We start from the raw sequence: 18,263 nt of genomic DNA, 5'->3' as shown, positions 1-18,263 counted from the left end.
AGAGGCTTAACTGATAGTTACTTTATGTACAGCTGTTTAAGTTCAAATAATCTCTTCTATTTCTTTGTACAAAATTTTATACACAGGTCTTTTCATAAGGGTCTATACATTTTATCTTCTCAGAACCCTTAGGTGTCACTTCTAGAAGAGACCAACCCTTCACTCACATTTTATAAAAGAAAAATTTCCAGGAATGACAATTTTGTATTTGAACCATGTAGGCTCTATTCGATTATTATTATTATTTCAAATAAAAGTTTTTTTTTGGATAAAAACAGAACCACCTCACAAACATGGGAAAAGAGCACAAAACTTCAACTGATACAGAACAACTGAAATTTGTAACAATCCAATGTAGCTTGCTATTACTTTTCTGTTTCATAAACAATTTCCCTTAGTAGTCTGGCTAGTTTTTCTGCTGAAACACTCTCAAGTTTTCAAGGAGTTAAGAATTTCAAAACAGGGACCTGCTTTCAAGATTAAGAAGGTGGTAATAAGAGCATCCTAGTAGGAACGAATCTACCTAAAAGTTATTTTAACAGTAACTAGTGAGTGGTGTAACAGTCTACATATCTCAGAGACCAAAAGGGATGTATCAGAACACTGGTGTTGATGGTCCAGTAAACATAACAGCCACATTCCTTGTCTGAAGAGCTCTTGTAAGAAAATTAGGGATGAACTGGAAAAAATATACGAAATAGCTGCTCAGAAAGAACTGGGAAGTTAATTCTAAATACTATACAAATCAAACAGTGTGCAAGTTGATGCATTAGAGAGAAATGGGCAACTTAAAAAATACAGGTAGCTGGCCACAGGTCTTTGAGAATTCAAGAAAATGATAGTAGACATAGGAGGCCCCAAGTCTTCTAAGCTGAAGGCACCCTTAATTGCTCTGAAAAGACAAAGATAAATGCTAGTTGAGAAAGCACTGAAGTTCTAACTTAAAAAAAAAAACACCAAGACAGCCTGCTTCTCTGCCACAATCAATTTCCTTCATGGAAAGAGAAACCAGGAAGCAAAGCAAAACCTTCTGGTGATGAAGAAGGTCTTTATTCACATTCTGAATTTGAAAAGCAGTATTTCTTTTTTTTTTTTTTTTATTTTCTGTGTGTGACCATGTGTGTGACCAATTTGAAAGACACTTCCCTGAAAAGCAGGTCTCCTATGAATGGCTATGAGAACTCTTAAATTCAAGCTATTAAAGAAAAAAGAGGAACATAGAACTTGAAGTTTTCTAATAGGGAGTGTGTAAGGAAGACAAGAGAGAATCATATGTTGACTTTCTCCAAGTCAGGAGTAGCATGAGTGTAAAAAAAAAAAAAAGTGAAAAAACCTGGAATGATAGAAAACCTCTGATAATTGACAATTCCCCCAAAATAAAGACAAAACAATCCAAACATCTAAAGACTGATGAAAAGCAGCTGGTACATTTTTACTCCTGTAATTCATAAAACTTGTATGCTGATTTTGGTCTCCTGTAATTTTCATACTGTTCTCGGTTTTAATAAAAAGATCTTGGTTTTCCCCCTCTTACTATGTTCTTCTAGTACAAGATAATCAGCAATTTTTCTCTTTTATCTATTTTAATAAGTTCATGTTAAGCAGCACAGCGAATTTGGGGCTGTCTTGTGTATACATCCCAGAGTCATAATGGGAAACTTTTAGGATGTAAATACATAAGTTGTGATGGAAGGAACTGTCATCCTATCTGAAAAACTTGTTTCCCAATAAGGTCTTTCCCCTTCAGTTTAACAGAACAACACAACAATGAAAACTTATTTTTCTTTTCAAGGGAAACCACAAAATGGGTGAACTACTAAATCCAGGGTGGTTTTTCTACTTGATAAATACATCCAGAACTCTGTACAGTAATAAAATTTTCATGCAGTTTAAGTATCTTTAAATGACTTTTCGGCAAATAAACCATTTGCTTTATTGATGGTGTATAAGAATCACCCTCTCCTTTTAATGGCTGTAGGGATCTCTTACCCAGTTTCCAAAGGAATCTTGAAGACCCAGGTACTTTCTTAAAGAGTTTTCTGCACATCATACTAAATAACATGCATAGAGTTTCAACAACGTTCTTGTTAAAGTTAAGTATTACTCTTTAAAATAGGTATGTTAACCACTGAGAAAAGTCCACGCAACTATTCCCATTACACTGCTTCATTTGGTCATCGGAAGTATAAAAGAAGTCAAAGAACATGAGATTCAACAAGTTTGTTTATCCATTGGCTATGGCATGATGGCAACAAATGTTCCAAGGCCAACATTTATTTAACAGCCTTCAGTCATAATGTAGATCCAAACTATTTAGCGAGGCCCACAGGGATGCTGCTTCTTTGGTTGGTGCGATGGTCCAGCTGGAAGTGCATATGGGGAAGGCCAGCTCCCAGGGTATGCTAATGAAATACTGGAGGGTGCACCAATTAGGAAGCGGCATGAGTCTCCTGGGCATATTTAAGCAGTGCACTTTTCTTCCTCGGCAGTCCCCTGCTCAAGAGTACTGCACAATAAAGGTTGTTGGCTGAAGAATCGTGTTGCCACGCATCGTTCTTGCTGGTGAGACTTAGAGTGCGTGACAAGTGGTGTTGAAAATCTCAGGAAGCCTTAACATCTCTGGCGCCAAGGGGAACCTTCAGTTCATTGAAGTGGAATCAGAATTGTGAAAATGTACATTAAATAGGTAAGCTCTGAGAGGCATGTTTCTCCTTGGATTCTCTCTGGCAGTAGAAGGGTTATTGCTTGCATTCATGGTGACTGTTGTGACAATATTGCTGTGGAAGTTAGTTAGATCATGTTAGTGGGATCAGAAATGTGAGGCCATGATTAAGGCAGGACAGAAAGTTATCACACAGCACCAAGAGGGCATGTCAGAAACAGAGTGGAGTGAAATTGGGAGCGTGCAAGGAACAAAAATTAAAACAGGTAGGCCCCGAGAGGCATGTCTAGAGCATGTCAGAAATGCAGAAGAATCCTGTTGCCGCGTGTCGTTCTTGCTGGTAAGACGTAGGGCGGGCGACACTGCATCACTGCCAAATGCAGAGAGGTCCCAGGGTTTAAGAGAGGGTGACTAGCAGCAGAGACCAAAGGGTACAAGGGTTGACCCAGGAGTGGGCCAGATAGTCACTGTAAAGATGTGTATCCCAGGAGGAAGCACACCTTGGAGGAATCTTCAAGATGCTGTGGATGTACCTTTGGACTAATCCGAATAAAGCTGGTACACAGGTTGAACAAGAGGAATGTGAGTGCCGAGGGGAACTTGGTGGGTAGGGCAGAGAATAGGTGTTTCTGGGATTGGCGATGCCAGGGTAGGTGTTTTCTGACCAGTTGCTTTAAGTCGTAATCTTGTTTTTTGGTATAACAGTTGGTCTGGGACAGCGTAGTGGAGCATGAAGACCGTTGTAATGTGGAAAGTTTAAGATTTGTCATAGAAGAGTCTTGATCAGTATTGGGTATGGGATTGGATGACAGCAGGTTCTCTTCATTGCCCTCTGAGTATCCTCTTTACCATCACCAGGAACGACTGTTCCAAGAGCTATTTCCTTCTTGCTCTTCTCTCTGCTTTCATACATCTTGCGGATCACATGTAGGGGTGAAGGAAGGAGAAAGCGTGCTCATGATGGAGGCAGCAGGAGCAGGAGAAGAGGAATTTCCTCGGTGCATGGGTGCTGGTGACTTTCACATTCACTGTTGCCTGTTTCTGAGCCGAACTCTGGTTCTGTCCACTTGTGGTTTGCTTAAACCAGACTGGTAGGAGGGTGCTGTCTGTATTGGAAGGTCATGTGGAAGAGCCAGCCCCTCCAAAGCAACTTGCTGCAATTCTAGCTGACTCATCTGGGCTGAGACAGGACTCATGGGCTGACTCATGGGCTTGCACATGCCTTGGAATGGATCTCCAAGTAGTTGCTGGGGTCCTGATTGGTGATGATATCCTTGGATGAAGGTAGTCTTTTGAGGCGGCTTGAGTTTGAAACACCTGTAGGATGTTTTGAGAGACAAACTGGCCCAGAATCTCAGCAGGGGCTAACAAGTGACTGACTTTGGGCTGGCTAGGCAAAGTCTCACTTGCCTTCACTAGTTTGTTGAATACAGTCGTATCACCATCTTTCTTCAGCTGTTGATTGCTAGTCACAGCATTCAGAGTCTCCTAAATGTTCTGCCATGAAGGGAGTTGAATTCTTCATTTTCTGGTCCACCTTCAAGCCCTTCAGCTCAGCTTCTACCTCTTCCACTGAAAGTACAACCCCTGAATGTAAGCTCTGTTTAATTTTTCTTCATTTGTAGAAAGGCTAGAAATAAGAGGTTTAAAGTCCACTTTGGCTTTCTTTAGCATTCCTTTCTTAATGTATTTTTTTTTTAAATTAATTTTATGTCTATGAGTACACTGTAGCTGTCTTCAGACACTAGAAGAAGGCATTGGATCCTATTACAGATGATTTTGAGACACCATGTGGTTATTTGTAATTGAACTCAGGACCTCTGGAGGAGCAGTCAGTCCTCTTTACCACTGAACCATCTCTCCAGCTCTTCTGTAGCATTTCTAAAATGTCTATATTATTTTCAGCATGGTCTTCTGATGGCATGGGAGCAAAATATATCCCCAAGTTCTATCCAGGAGAGAAGATGGCTTGCTCCAAACCGACCAGCCTCTCAAATTCTTCAAGGGGTGTGGGTTCCAGGCTGCTGGATTTTCCCTGACCAGCTTGGGTTAGAGATCCACCTACTGAAGTGCCTGGCATAGATTGTTCCTTCTCCCAGAACATCTTCTATCATTGAAGACATGCATGGCACCTTATCAAGGTTAAAGAATTTATTATAGTCAAATTTTTCTGGGGACTGCTCAGTTAGGTTTACATCCCTTGGAACTTCCACTTCATCCTTTTCAGCCACCCCTCCATTGCACTCCAGTATGCCTTTTTTCACAGAGGCAGTCCATTGTTCTTTTTGTTCTTTGTGATCCTCCTCTACAATTATCATCAAAGCCAGGCAGCTCTATGGTTTCAGACTGACAGCTGAAAACCATTCTGCTTCTTCCTCAGTGTACGAATCGTTTCTCCTGTGCTCAGCAAAGACACACTTACTATCTCTAAACTCCCTCCTGAAACACTTGTCCTTGTCTCGGTCTCTCAAGTCACGCAGGTCCTTACCACTAAGATGCTGATCCTTCTCAAAGGCTGTAGCAAAAATTATCCTTGCCAATCCTTCGTCCACCAAGGAGGCGAAGCTCAGCACTGTTTTTCTCCAATGGACTGCCAGAGTGTTGGGAGCCACAGCAGTTGTCACATGGCAGCCACCTGCAAAGCTTTGTCTCTGTGGGCTGACAACAGCATCTAAGTCATTTTTTTTCACTCTCTCTTGTGGATCTGCTTTTCTTCTCACAAGAGAAAGTCGGTCTGATTCTGGCTCTTTCTTCATGCTTTCCACTGGTGAGCTCTGCCCTGAAGCTGGGTCCCAGACACCATCTTTGACATATTTTTCAGAGGTATGGTGGATTCTGTTTGGAGTATGGATAGTCTTTTATATCCAAGAGCCCCTCTTTTGTATAGCGATACGGGGGATTTGGAGAGGGGTAGTTTCTTCAGGTCAAGGAAGGCATCTCTATTTTTTGTTTCATCCCCACTTCTCTTTCTCCATGGTGGTGGTGAAGTTTCCCGGAGTAGAGGTAGGACTGGTTGGGCTGCGGGTCCGGCAAGTCAGGCTGCTACAAAGTGCCTGTCACTGGTCAGTGGATGGCACCAACTGCCCCTTATTATCCTCGTGTAAGGGGCTGAGGAACAGGCCAGAGTGCACCTCCCAGCAGGCCACACTTGTGGCCATGTGAGGGGCCTCCACAGGGAGGGAGGGCCAGTGCGGGCCTCCTCTGGGAAACCCAGGTCCCCTCACCCAGATCCGGGACTACAGGCTCTTCCAGAATAAGAGCAGGGACAGTACTCATTGAGGTGGCAGACCTCAGGGAGCAGGGAGCAGGTCCACAAGTATGCTCCCTAGAGCTGGTGTCTGCTGTCTGCCCTATACTCACTTGCCTTCTGCCTCTGCCGCCCCCTGTTCCCGCACTGCTACCTGATCTGCCACCTGCTCCTTGACCTCACAGGCAGGCCTGGTCCCGCGCTGGCCACTCTCTTGCTCTGAGTGGGCAGGGCCGGCTCTGCACCTGCTCCAGGCTGTCCCTGGCTTGGGCTTGGGGGGGAATCCCCCCCCCACAGGATGGTTCTCCTTAGACACAGTAACCTGCTCTGTACAAAGCTCTTAATTATTTACAAAACAGCACAAGTGATTGTCTAGGATTTTACCGTTTTTCTTGGGTCAGGTGTAACAGAATTACCATTCTTTGAGTCTGCTATCTCACACTGACCGGACATTGCCCAGGGAAATGCTGTCCAGGGCTACTTGTGCTAGACACTTGGAAGTTTATCTGAAGCTCTTCATCCAGGAATTGAGTCTACTAGAGTGCACTTGTCTTACTGATTAGCCTAGTTATTTGCCATTTTTCCTGATTTACTCTGTTTTCTTCTCTGTGTTTTTTAGGTCAGTGTGTACCACTTTGTGTATATGGTCTTGTAACTTTACACTGTTGTATGGTAACTAATGCATATTTATTCGGTTTTTAAAGAGTGGGATTCGCTTTGAAGATTAATTTCTATGTTGTCTCAAGTTGAAAAATACAACTTTTCAAAGTTAATGTGCTTAAATATATAAATTCATTCCCTTAACCCCAACTGAAAACTAACATTATAAATGGGGGGTGGGGTGGGTCACTGTTTTTAACAATCAATCACTGCTAATAAATTCCAATGACTAAATATTCCTATAAAGTCAAACATACAGTTTTTAGTGGCTTTGAAGTGGAAAGACAAAAGCCTTTAATATAGGTTTGGATTTATTTCTGCTGGTTGTATGACCTTGACTAAGCTTTTCTTTTATATATATTTTTGATTGATACAAGAGACTAAATCAAGCACATAAAAATACTCCTTTAAATTTCATATGCAAATCACTCTGTAAATATAAATATACAGAATGGTGCTCCCCTTAATGAGTATTTAGTGTTCAAATTTGAGCTACTCCTATGACACACCCATTCTTATTCAGACCCTCAAGCAGATTGTTTCTATTCCAGTGGGGAGAAGATCTGTTTCCAGGTGATGAACATAAGAAAATGTTATTTGACACAGTGGATATCTGTGTAATGTGGGAAGGATGTGAGCAGTTGGAAGAGGGACAACAGAGAAACGGAGGAAGGGAGATTCTCCAGGGTATGGGAGAATATAGGAATGTGCCTCTGAGTGTAGGCATTCTTTATTTTTACAGAGTATGTTATTGGAGTTCCTACAACACCCCTTCTTTAATTCATCTTTAACATTTCTCTGTTCCATTAACGTTAGCATCTCATGTAATCATATATCTTTGTTTGCCCATTTACAGGTGTAATGGCAACTCTACCTGAACCAGAGCAAGCTGTTGAACTACTGCAAGTCAAAGGACATTGTTCTAGTTGCCTACTGTGTTCTTGGTTCTCAACCATCTAAGCGATGATAAGAAGGACAGTAGGGAGTTTACTTCAAACACCAGTATTGGTGAAATCTTTTCAGCACTATAAACTCGATTTTCAGAAGCACATTTCGAACTTGCACAGACATGATAGAATTTGCATTTTCTAGGAGATCTCAGTGGTGGAAATATTGCTGGTTCTTTGATGACCCCTGATTTGAGTAGGCACCATATGAGTTCAGAAGCCTCCTAAAGATTCTCAACGTTTGAAACTAAAGATTTCTGCCTTCTCTTCCAGGGTACCAAGTACCCCAGTTTTTTTGAATGATCCAGTTCTTTGTGACATGGCAAAAAAACCATCATCGAAGCCCAACTCAGATTGCCCTTCACTACCATCTTTAATGTGGAATTGTGGTTCTTGCCCAGAGTTACAAAGAAAATGAGATAAAAGAGAACTTACAGGTGAGCAGGGAGGCTGTGGACATCTGGGCTTCTATACGCTATCTCACTGTCTCACCACTATTTTGTTCTTTGTAATCTCTCAGGGCTTTTTTGTTTTCTGAGTCAATCTCCCTAGCATTTCCTAAACATGGGAAATTCCATTCACATTCAGAAGTGCTCTGAACGAAACACAAAAATCAAGTTAACTTGATAGAATTAGATTTAGAGACCACAAAGATTTAGGATCCAACATTAAGTCAGACCTGCACTGCACTGTGAACAAATCCTTTGCAATGGATCTCCTCATTATTGCTGGAATGAGAATGTAAGTCTGGATAGTTATTTTGATATGATAATCATTGTTACTTTATTTTGCACGTGGCCTGCATAGTTACATATTTTAGTTTGTTTTATTTTTGCTTATTGATTTAAGTTTATGTGTATAAATGTTTTGGCTGCACATATGTCTGTTTACATGTCCATGCCTGGTGCTGGCAGAAGCCAGAAAATGGTATCATATGCCCTAGAACTAGAGTTGTGGATGGTGGTGAGCTGTTCTATGGGTACTGGGAATTGAACTTGCCCAGAAAGAGCAGCTAATACTCTTAACTACTGAGCCTTCTCTCCAGGTTTGCGCTCATACATTTTACACTTTATTGTAGCCAATAGGCTGAGAAGTGATGTGCTCACACATTTTAATCTGGATATTTATATTTCGAGTTGCTTCACTGGCTAAGTGCATATTCTTTTTTTGAAGACTTGCCTGTGCAGATCATCTTTTATTTTCAACAACAAGAACTTTGTTTTACTATTACCAAAAGTAGTTGCAAAATGAATGAGTCCCAACATAGAGCTTTAACACAAAGAGTCTTATTTGGGTTATTAGTTTATGATTTAAAATTCTGCTTCAGTTTGGCCTGAACTCTGAGGCATCTCTAGCCTGAGTTCACTCAAATGTGTTCATAGAATTGTTGCATATGTTTGCAAGTTGATGAGGTCCACCGTGAAGTTCAGGATTCAGTTTGTCTTTTAACTGTTGTTCTTCAGCTTCAAAAGATTTCATTCACTAGCCAACTGGCATAGGCTTTAGCTCCTCATGTTTTCTCTTTCACGGCACTGAATAGAAATCTGCAAAGACTTTAAAATTTTGGAGTCCAATTCCTCAAGAATGGTCAGCAGCAGCTTTTAATGGGAGTCCAAGAGTCTAGCAGTTGTTTCGTCCCACAAGGCAAACAGGTGAAGAAAAGAGTTAACTAAGTTTTTCATTCATACTTTGAGGACATCATTTTCTGGTTTTGGGTAGCTGACTAATAAATTAGTTCTTCAGTGAAAAATGTTTACTAAGAATGTGAATTTACAGGTACTATGTGTTTTCTGTGTCATACTCTTGTAGCTGTGTACTGACCAGGGCCTGGTATGCTAGAGAGAATATCACGAGAAGAAAACAAGTCAAGGGGGACCTAAGGAACCTGCTCCTGAAGGCTGGTGTGATTCTTATTGTTTTATTACAATATATGGGATTGTCAATCATAGTATAAACAGCGCTTGGTTATTCTCAGCACTAGAAAACAGAGGCAGGAGGATCTCTGATCTACACAGTGAGGTGCCAAACAGTTAGGGGTTGTTTAGTTAGACCCATCATAAATGAAGACCAAAATAAATCATATGGTAAGTTTTACAGGATATCGAACGACAAACAACCAAAAATACTTTTTACTTCTTTTTTAGTAACAATAGTGCCAACTGGAACATTAATATAGATATTAATGGATATTTTAAAAATTAATATTTTTTGAACAGAGCTTGAGAGCATGAGAAGAGTGATAATTGAGAGACAAGTGCAGGTTCTTTAAGTACCTCATCTCCTTGTAAACTGTGCTCAGATGCAAGTGTTAAGTTCTAGTGTTATCCTCCTTAGACTGTTTGATTATTGTCCTCGCAGGTGTCCTTATTTTGCTTGCTGTTCCTCATATAACAATCAAAATAATTTTTTGAGAAAGAACTTGGTTTGAACCTTTTGTTCTCAACATCCTCAAATAGCTCTGGATTGCATGCAGAACTGAATCTAAGCTCCTTCTCCCTGCCGTCAGAGCAGCTGCCAACTTAACCTTAGCCTTCCCCATGACTCTCACTACTGGGCTTCAGGATCCTACCCAGACAGATGTGCTGGACACCTCTTCTGATTGATGGTAGTTGTTCTTCTATTACTGTTCTGTATTTGAGAGAATTTCTCCTGGTTCCTAAAATAGAAGCAGGTCTCTCTATTCCTGTTGTTTGACTCTTTTATTTGGCATTAAATTAAATATTTTTCCTTTACTCTTTTGTGTTTATTATGATACACTTTTTACTTCTCAGTTATTCTCATTGGACTTTTTGGCTCTTCCTAACTACAGGGTAGAGGTCGTATTAGCTTTCTTCATAATTTTATCTGTAGTACTTAGAACTGTGCCTGGAACATTATAAACTCTTTGTATAAATTGTGAACTAAGTGTATGCTGTAGTTAATTTGAACATTTGATTTCTTAAGTCCAGGTCCTGCCTGCTACTGTTTACTGTTTGCACGATTCTGGACTTGTCAGTGATTTCTGGTGCTTCATTTCATTCAACTGTATATGATGACTATAGTATTACCCACTTTGTAGCATTACAGTGGGTAATTGAGTTAATGCATGCTAAAGAACATAGGTCTGAGTTTTCTATGCTTTGTGTAGAGGCCAGAGGTCTGTTTGATGTCTTCTAGTTGCTCTTTTCTTTAGTTCTTGTGTCAAAATTTATCACTGAACTTGGAGCTTGCCATTTTGGCTGGACTGGCTGACTCCTAGAATCTGTCTCTTGTGAGACAAAGTGTTTCGAGTTAGAGAGGAAGGTTTAGCACTGCACAGATCTTATGTGTATATGGATCTGAACCTAGGTCCTCATGCTTGGGGAGCAGGTACTTTACCTATTGAGCATCTGCCTGACCCTTACCAACCAACCGACAAACAAACCAAACTGTAAAAATTGTGTTTTCCCTTCCTACTTTTTTTTGGAGGCCGAGTTTTCTTTGAATCCCCGGATTTTTCTGAGTAGCCTATAGATCAGTCTGGTTTTAAAGTCAAGTGATCTGCCTACCTACCTCTCTCCAGAGTGCTGGGATTAAAGGTGTATTGCCATTGCTAGTCTTCTGACAACATTTTGATTTGTCATTAGATCAAAAAGGAATTTGTTCTTATTTGGATTTTTTTGAGTGAAATATTGTTGTCTATCAAAATTTGACTTTCGAAGTAGTTTGTCTGTGTGTCTAGAATAAAATAAAAATAAATTGCTGAGAATGAGAAAGGCACCCGAATGGCTTTCCTAGGTTTTGCTTTGATGTTCTACGGGAAATATGATTGTGGTAATGGAAGAAATTACTGGGGCTTCTTGTTCCATACATGCACAATCTAGGTTTCAGGGCCATTTATATTTTGAAATGTTTGGGAAGGAGAGTCATCTTGTAATCTTTAGTGTGATGTTTTCTACCATTTTGTACAAGGAGTTTTTTTCTACATGTTGCATTTTAGTTCTCAAGTTGGAGCACAAAGCAACCTAGAAATATTCAACATATGCATTTTTGCTTTCTTTTTCGAATGTGTTGTTTCTTCCTTTATCGTTTATGAAAACGAAACCATATCTTTGTAATAATAAAAACTGTGAAGTAATGAGTCAAGTTAGTATTATAATCTTAAGACTCTGTTTATGGTAATTATATTTTGGTAATACTAGGTATTTTTACTTAGCATTTGTCCTTGACAAAATGGCTTTTTGTAATTCCTCTTATACCTTCATCTCAACTTTAAGTCATAGGATTCTAAGCCTTGTGCCTGACACTTAAAAATGAACATGAAACACTGCTTGTGTTTTTAACATTTTTTCCAAAATTTAATCATTATTGGTAAATTACTCCATATGGACTACATTCAAGGACTCTTTGCTAAGTGATTTTGCATTTAATATTTAAAAGCACCACTTAAATTAGACACACTGAGAAAGAAACATATTTGTAGAGATAATAGTATTTGGTTAGGTCACATGGTACATAAGGAACAGTGATTTTTACTTACTTCCCTTAGATTCATGACCCAGGTCCTAGCTCTTCTGTGAGCTACATTTTAAAAGGACAAAGATTTCCATTTTTTGCCATATGTTTGTACATGTATGTTCCTCCAAATTACTGGCTGTTTTTCATCATTTGTGTCTAAAAAGATGTTGTCTGAGTCCTGGAAGCTGTAGTCACTGCTGTTTTCAGGATGCTGGGATTTGGACTGCAGGCCTCATGATTGCATAGCAAGTTTGTTTTACCCTGGGGACTATCTGTCTGGTCCCCAGAACTGTAGCTTATAAAGAGTTTAGTATAGATTTAAACATGAATATTAAAGGAGGAGAAACACACTTGCAAGCATGACAGACGTGAGAGGAGGAGAGGTAGATGTGAGAAAGGGAGCTAAGTAAACCAAAGACAAAAGTGGGTCTGGGCCAAAAAGTGATGATGTGAAAAAAAATATATATTTACACTAATTTACTCTGTATGTGTGTGTGTATGTATTAGTGTGTATATATGGAAGTTAGAGGACAGTGAGTGGGGAGGTCATACTCCTATAACATATGTTCTGTTGATAAAACTTAGATACTAATTTTTGATGGCAAGTGCTTTAACCAACTTTAAAAAAATTATGTTTATTAGTTTTGTGTGTGGGGGTGGAGTTGTATATATGTATGTTGTAAAAATTATTTTATCTCAACTTGGGATTTCAAACCTGCCTTTGACCATTTACTTTCAAGATAAAAGACACACACAACCTTCATATTTACAATAAGCCTTAATTAGCACAAGAGCTGGACAGATATTGATCCTCTGACTATTATGTCTATTTCCCAGCAAATAATCTCACTATATAATTTCCGTTGTTTATTCTGAGCTGCTCTTAACTCCAATTAACCAGTCCACATGGTTATTATTTCATGAATAACGTAACCTACAGTGGCATCCTCCTCCCTTCATTTTCCTCCCCCCTTGTGGTTCTTCTCTGATGCTGGAAGTCACAGCTAAGAGATAGACTGCTGACAGATGTCTCAGTCTGCAGGAGGTTTGGGTCACTTTGAACCAAGATATGCTATTATTAGGGAAACAGCAGCTGGCAAGAACTAGAAACTGCAAGTTTTTATTCCGTTTCGCCTTTAAAAGTTGAATCTCTGAATAAACTGTGCATTGGCTGGCTGGGCTGTGTACACCCCATGTCCAGGTTCATGGGAACCTCACTTTGGACCTCATTATACCAGATTGTAGCCGTGAATTAGTTAAACTGCTTTGGCTTCTGTAGTGCAGTCGTGGTACCCACCCAAGAGTTCTGTGGATTTGCGAGTGAAACTCACACGTGCTCTCACTTGCCAGAGCTCGCATACGCACCAACTAATTCTGATATGTCTTGATTAAGCTCAATGGCTGGACAATTCTTATCCTCCCAACAGCCAGCATACATTTCCCTCTGGTATCCCTGGTCAAACACCTTTTAAATCTGTATTATCTTCTGCAAAATTCCCCACTCCTCCAATAGGGTCCTCTTCCCTTCTACCTACATTGCAGGATGCTTTCTTTCCTACAGCTCCTAAATCCAGTTCTTCTAACACCGGGTCATGGTGATTCTCTTCTTCCTCCACTCTCTCCCAGTCCCTTTCCCTGTCTTTCTGTCTTTCTGCCAGCCATTGGGCCATTGGCTGCAAGGCAACTCTTATCAGTTGAAGCCCTCAGGAACCCTCAGATCTGGAAGCATGGCTTTCTGGGAGCCAAAATAAGACAATTTACAACACTAGGCATTTACACTTTACAAATTCATTCTTGATATTTAATAAGCAATTTTCTTTAAAAATATAGGAATTTGATTCTCAGTACTAGAAGGGAAAAAATAAAGATATGGCAGATATTTTGCCTGTGGTCTTTGTTCTATGTTACTGGCCACAACTTAGTCACATGAATATTGTTGAATTAAGCGGCACCTAGGAAATATAATTTACAGTTGCCAACTCTGTACCCTATTAAAGATGTAGGAAATGTGAAGAAAAGAAAAAATAACAGGACAGACAGTCTCAGTATCAGGCCTGTGGGTTTGTACTCCATTTATTTAACCATTCCTGAGTGCCAAACATGCCTTTGTAAATTGCTTTTGTGTAATTTTTATAAATTGCTTTATTAAATTACACTCCTCAAAAAGTGTAAGTTTCCTATCCTAATCTGAGTGTCTGTTTGACTGAGGTGTAACACATGGAAAAGAGTTTTCTCTCCAGGACCCTTCATCAGAATCTTTTTTCACTGTACTTTGGACTGACCTGTAAGTCAGGCTCTTGTCATCAGCAAAGCCTTCTGCTGCTGCATCTGCCACTGGCATAGGTGCTGCCATGGTAGCAGATGAGACCCAAAACCCCGGCTACCAGTCCTGTATTATCCACCCAAACCTTCCTGTTTCCCTTATAAGAGCGGTTAGCACTTTGTCCATTTCCTTCCAGACCAGAGACCCGGGAAACCAATTCGACACATTTTCACGGAGAACCACATCTACCTTGAGTTTGGGTATGTACTCATTAGTGGACTTAGATAATGTAATGCTGCTGTAATGCTTTGGAATTCTACCATGCTCTTTCCCACAGTAGAAGTATGTTCTCACCTATTTTCTCTCTTGGGAGATGAAAGCAGAAGATCAGGAACTCTTGGATATCTGGGTTACATAGACTCTGACTCAAGGAAACCAAGGGCTGAAGATTGTGCTAAGTTGTAGAGCACTTGCCTACGGTACACATGACCCTGGATTCAATACTTAGACTCTCTCCGACACCCTGAACCCTTGTGGCCATTCATTTGGGATGAGGCATCTCCTTGGGGTTTTGTATGATTGGTAACTGACAGCTTGTTTTCATGATCCATACATCACATCTGTCTTAATTAGATTACTTTTTTATTAATGATAAAATTTGTTTTTAGTAGTTTATATTTAATCTCTTATGGAATATATGATTTCACAATTTTCTTCCATTTTGTAGGTTATCTTTTTGCTACTATGTGATTTGATGCAGTTTTAATGTAAATTTTTCATGTGTATGAGTGTTGTGGATTGGTTGTAATACTGTTTGTGTTAATTTGTCTCCTAAAATCACATGGGAACTGCACACCTGCCTGTAAGTCTCTTAGATTCCCTACCCCTAGTTGGCTCTAATTGGTAAATAAAGTTGTTAGCATCTAATGGCTGGACAGGGAAACAGAGGCAGGATTTTAGGTTTTCCCGGCAAGGGAACCACAGGAGAAGGGAATCAACATTGCCAGCGAAAGAGAAGGTCCTGGCCTGTGAAGTGTAGGACAGAGAGGCAGAGATGCAGCAAACATGTAAGAGTCCGAAAGCATGGCGCAGGAAGGCTGCATGCCTGTGTCCATAGCTGCCAGGATGGGATATAGGTTTTAATAAGTAATAATTCAGGAATATTGGAGGGGACACTGTTAGTTTTTAGGAGGTTTGGATGTGCCTTGCCATTGTCCTGTTTAAAGAATATTAAATAGAAGGCTGTGTGTGTGTGTGTGTGTGTGTGTGTGTGTGTGTGTGTTTAATTCGTGAATCCAGAGCATTTTGGTGGGTGGTGAAGATTGTGTGCTGTTGCCTCTGGCAGGGTGATTTGAGTAATGATAACTATTAATTCAGCATATGAGTGTTTGGCTACATGTATGTATGTTTACAGTGTGCATGTAGATGGCAGAAAATGTTACTGGATGTCCTAAAATTGGAGTTGCTGATGGGTCCAAGTTGCCTTGTGGATGCTGGATACTAAACCTTGGTCTTGGGCAAGAGAAGCAAGTGTTCTTAACTGCTGAACCATCTCTTCAGCTCTAGTTTCCCTTTTTCTCCCAAAGTTTAATTAAGAATCATGGGATTTATTATAGAATTTTCATGCACTTATATCATTAGTTCACGTCACAGTCCATCGCCTACTCCTTTGCTCCAGTTGATACCTGTTATGGGCTCTGTTCTGCTTTCACAGTATTAAATCTGAATATTTTCTAGTTTATCTACTTTGTTGTTATTATTCTTTCATATCATATCCAAGAAATTATTGCCAAATCCACTGTCAAAATATTCACTTATTTTCTCTTTTTAGAGTTTAATAGTTTTGGTCTTATGTTTAAGTTCATTTAAAAATCGATTTTGTCTTTTTTCTTTTTGTCTTTTTCTTTTCAGGGCTGTAGACCGAACCTAGGGTTTTCTAGGCAAGCACCTTACTACGGAGCTAAATTCCCAACCCCTTAAAATCTAGTTCAAATTAATATTTAGTATGGTGTAAGCTAATGGTCCACCTTCTTTTGCAAGTGATATCACAGTGTCACAAGCTCTTGCCATTCAAACCAATAGAATGTCCCATTGGTTTCTTATGGAGAAACCCCTTTAAATACAGATGTCCCTGGATTCCACTTTTACTATGGTCTTTAGTTGTAAGTAAAAGCCTGAGGAGAAAACTGATGGCTTAGGTTAAGGAAAAGCTACTGAGAAGAGAGCTAGAAATGGGCCTGAACCAAGTTCATTTTACCTTATCCTAGAGCAGGCACAGGCTGCTTTCCCTGCATTCGTGTCACATTGTGAGTTATATCATATGACTAAAATGTGCACCACCAGTTAACTCACTGTATATTTGTTTTACCTAACAAATATTCTTATAACTATTAAGTGAAGGTAAGGTAGCACTTTACATCTGGATATGACTACAGTGATGAGACTGATTAAAAGTCTGTCAAAGGCAGTTGCACTTGCTTGTTTTGGCTACTGGTTATTTTGGGATAGGGTCTGGCTACATAACTAGGTAGCCTCTGTTGGCTTGTACTCAAAATCTTCTTGCCTTAGCTTCCTGAGTGCTGTGATTACAGGTATGACTTACTGTACCTGGCTTGCTCTTCCTATGTCTCCTCCCCACCCCATCACCATTACTACTACTCGGTAGCCCAAACTGGTTATAATCCTTCAGCTGCAGTCTTCTGAGTGTAGAAATTACAGGTGTATACCATCAAGCTTCGGTTTCATTTATTAATAGTCCATATATTTAGAAGTTACAGATGTCATATTGAATAGGAATTAATGTGTTTGGAAGAGTTCTGCCAGTGTGTGATGTACTGTTTATAATTTATGGTATTTGTAATTTTTTTTATAAATTTTTGAAATGCCAATATTGAACAAACTGATTGATCCTAATGAAGATTGCTTATTTGATAAATATTAAAATTAAGAATCATATGTGGTTGCCAATGCCAGGACTCAGGCTGAGTCAGTAGGATAGCTGTGAGGTTTAGGCCATCCTCGGCTATAGAGACACTATGTCAGAAAACTAAACAAAAGTAAGCAAAAGTAAGTAGAACTTACCAGTAACCACAGAAAGCAAACAGAGGGAAGATTTTTGATGGGGTGTGAGCAGCTCCTTAACATGAAAAGTGAAGTCCACAATGAGCTGCTACTGCTGTAGCAAGCATGGAGGACACGTGCTTTAGTCATGCTGTAAGAAGCCTACTGTAAACATTTGAAATCCATGCTGCTATATACCTGGCTACCTGTTATGCTGCGTTGAATGGGACAGTCCATAGTTATATTTTAGAGTCACTGATTTGGCTGGCCTTTAATATTTTTACCTGAATATGTCCATATAATTTTAGCTTATAGAACCTTTCAGTAGTTGAGACATTTCTGTTCACTTTATAGAGTCACATGGGAACCAGAAGTAAGAACTGAGGAATCTAAGACTTATTTTTAGCTGATTAGTATAAGACAGTAATTTTTTCAAAATGTTTTATTTTTAAATCCTTGAGGAGACTCTTTATTCAGAACTTAAATAAGAAAAAGGACTGTTAAAGATAGGTTTGAAGAATGGAACCCTACTCGCTTGCCAGATTTAACTCCAGGTCTCTGTACTCTGGTCACATCTCTACTTCATATCCATGTATGGCCCCATATGGGAATTGTCTGAGGACTAGTCAGTCACATTCCTTGTGAAGATACAGATGAAGAGATGTGAGGCCCACTGCTCTTGAACATACCCTGTATCAGAATTAATGTGTTAGTTCTTTAACTGGGATTTGAGCTGAGAACTTTCATTAGTAAATTCTTGCCATGATGTTTTTACCTAGAGGTTGGATGCTTGCTTCAAGTAACATTATGTTTTGTATAATTTTCAAAGGGATTCTAAGTGTCATCCAATTTGGTTTTTCACACTTAACTGGCAGGGTAGAATACTGTGATAAATCAGTAAAATTTTTAAGGACATTCTCCAAATAATGGGCATAAGTGTGTTTAGAT

The 18,263-nt window shown here is 39.7% G+C and overlaps 1 pseudogene across 1 annotated transcript in view; it reads right to left on the bottom strand.

Annotated features, from left to right (window-relative positions):
- Positions 1-3,202: 3,202 nt before the first annotated feature.
- The window catches only part of LOC308416199 (eukaryotic translation initiation factor 4E transporter-like), a 39,232-nt pseudogene continuing 24,171 nt past the window's right edge, over positions 3,203-18,263 (bottom strand). Inside the window, exons 3-5 of the transcript in view lie at positions 8,009-8,111; positions 4,533-5,680; positions 3,203-4,327 (exon numbers count right to left, since the gene is read on the bottom strand). The product of the transcript in view is annotated as a eukaryotic translation initiation factor 4E transporter-like (transcript). The remainder of the gene's footprint in view (positions 4,328-4,532; positions 5,681-8,008; positions 8,112-18,263) is intronic.

Source organism: Micromys minutus, assembly GCF_963924665.1.
Source record: "Micromys minutus genome assembly, contig: SCAFFOLD_145, whole genome shotgun sequence".
Taxonomy (NCBI): Eukaryota; Metazoa; Chordata; class Mammalia; order Rodentia; family Muridae; genus Micromys; species Micromys minutus.
This window is presented reverse-complemented; position numbering and strand designations above follow the sequence as displayed.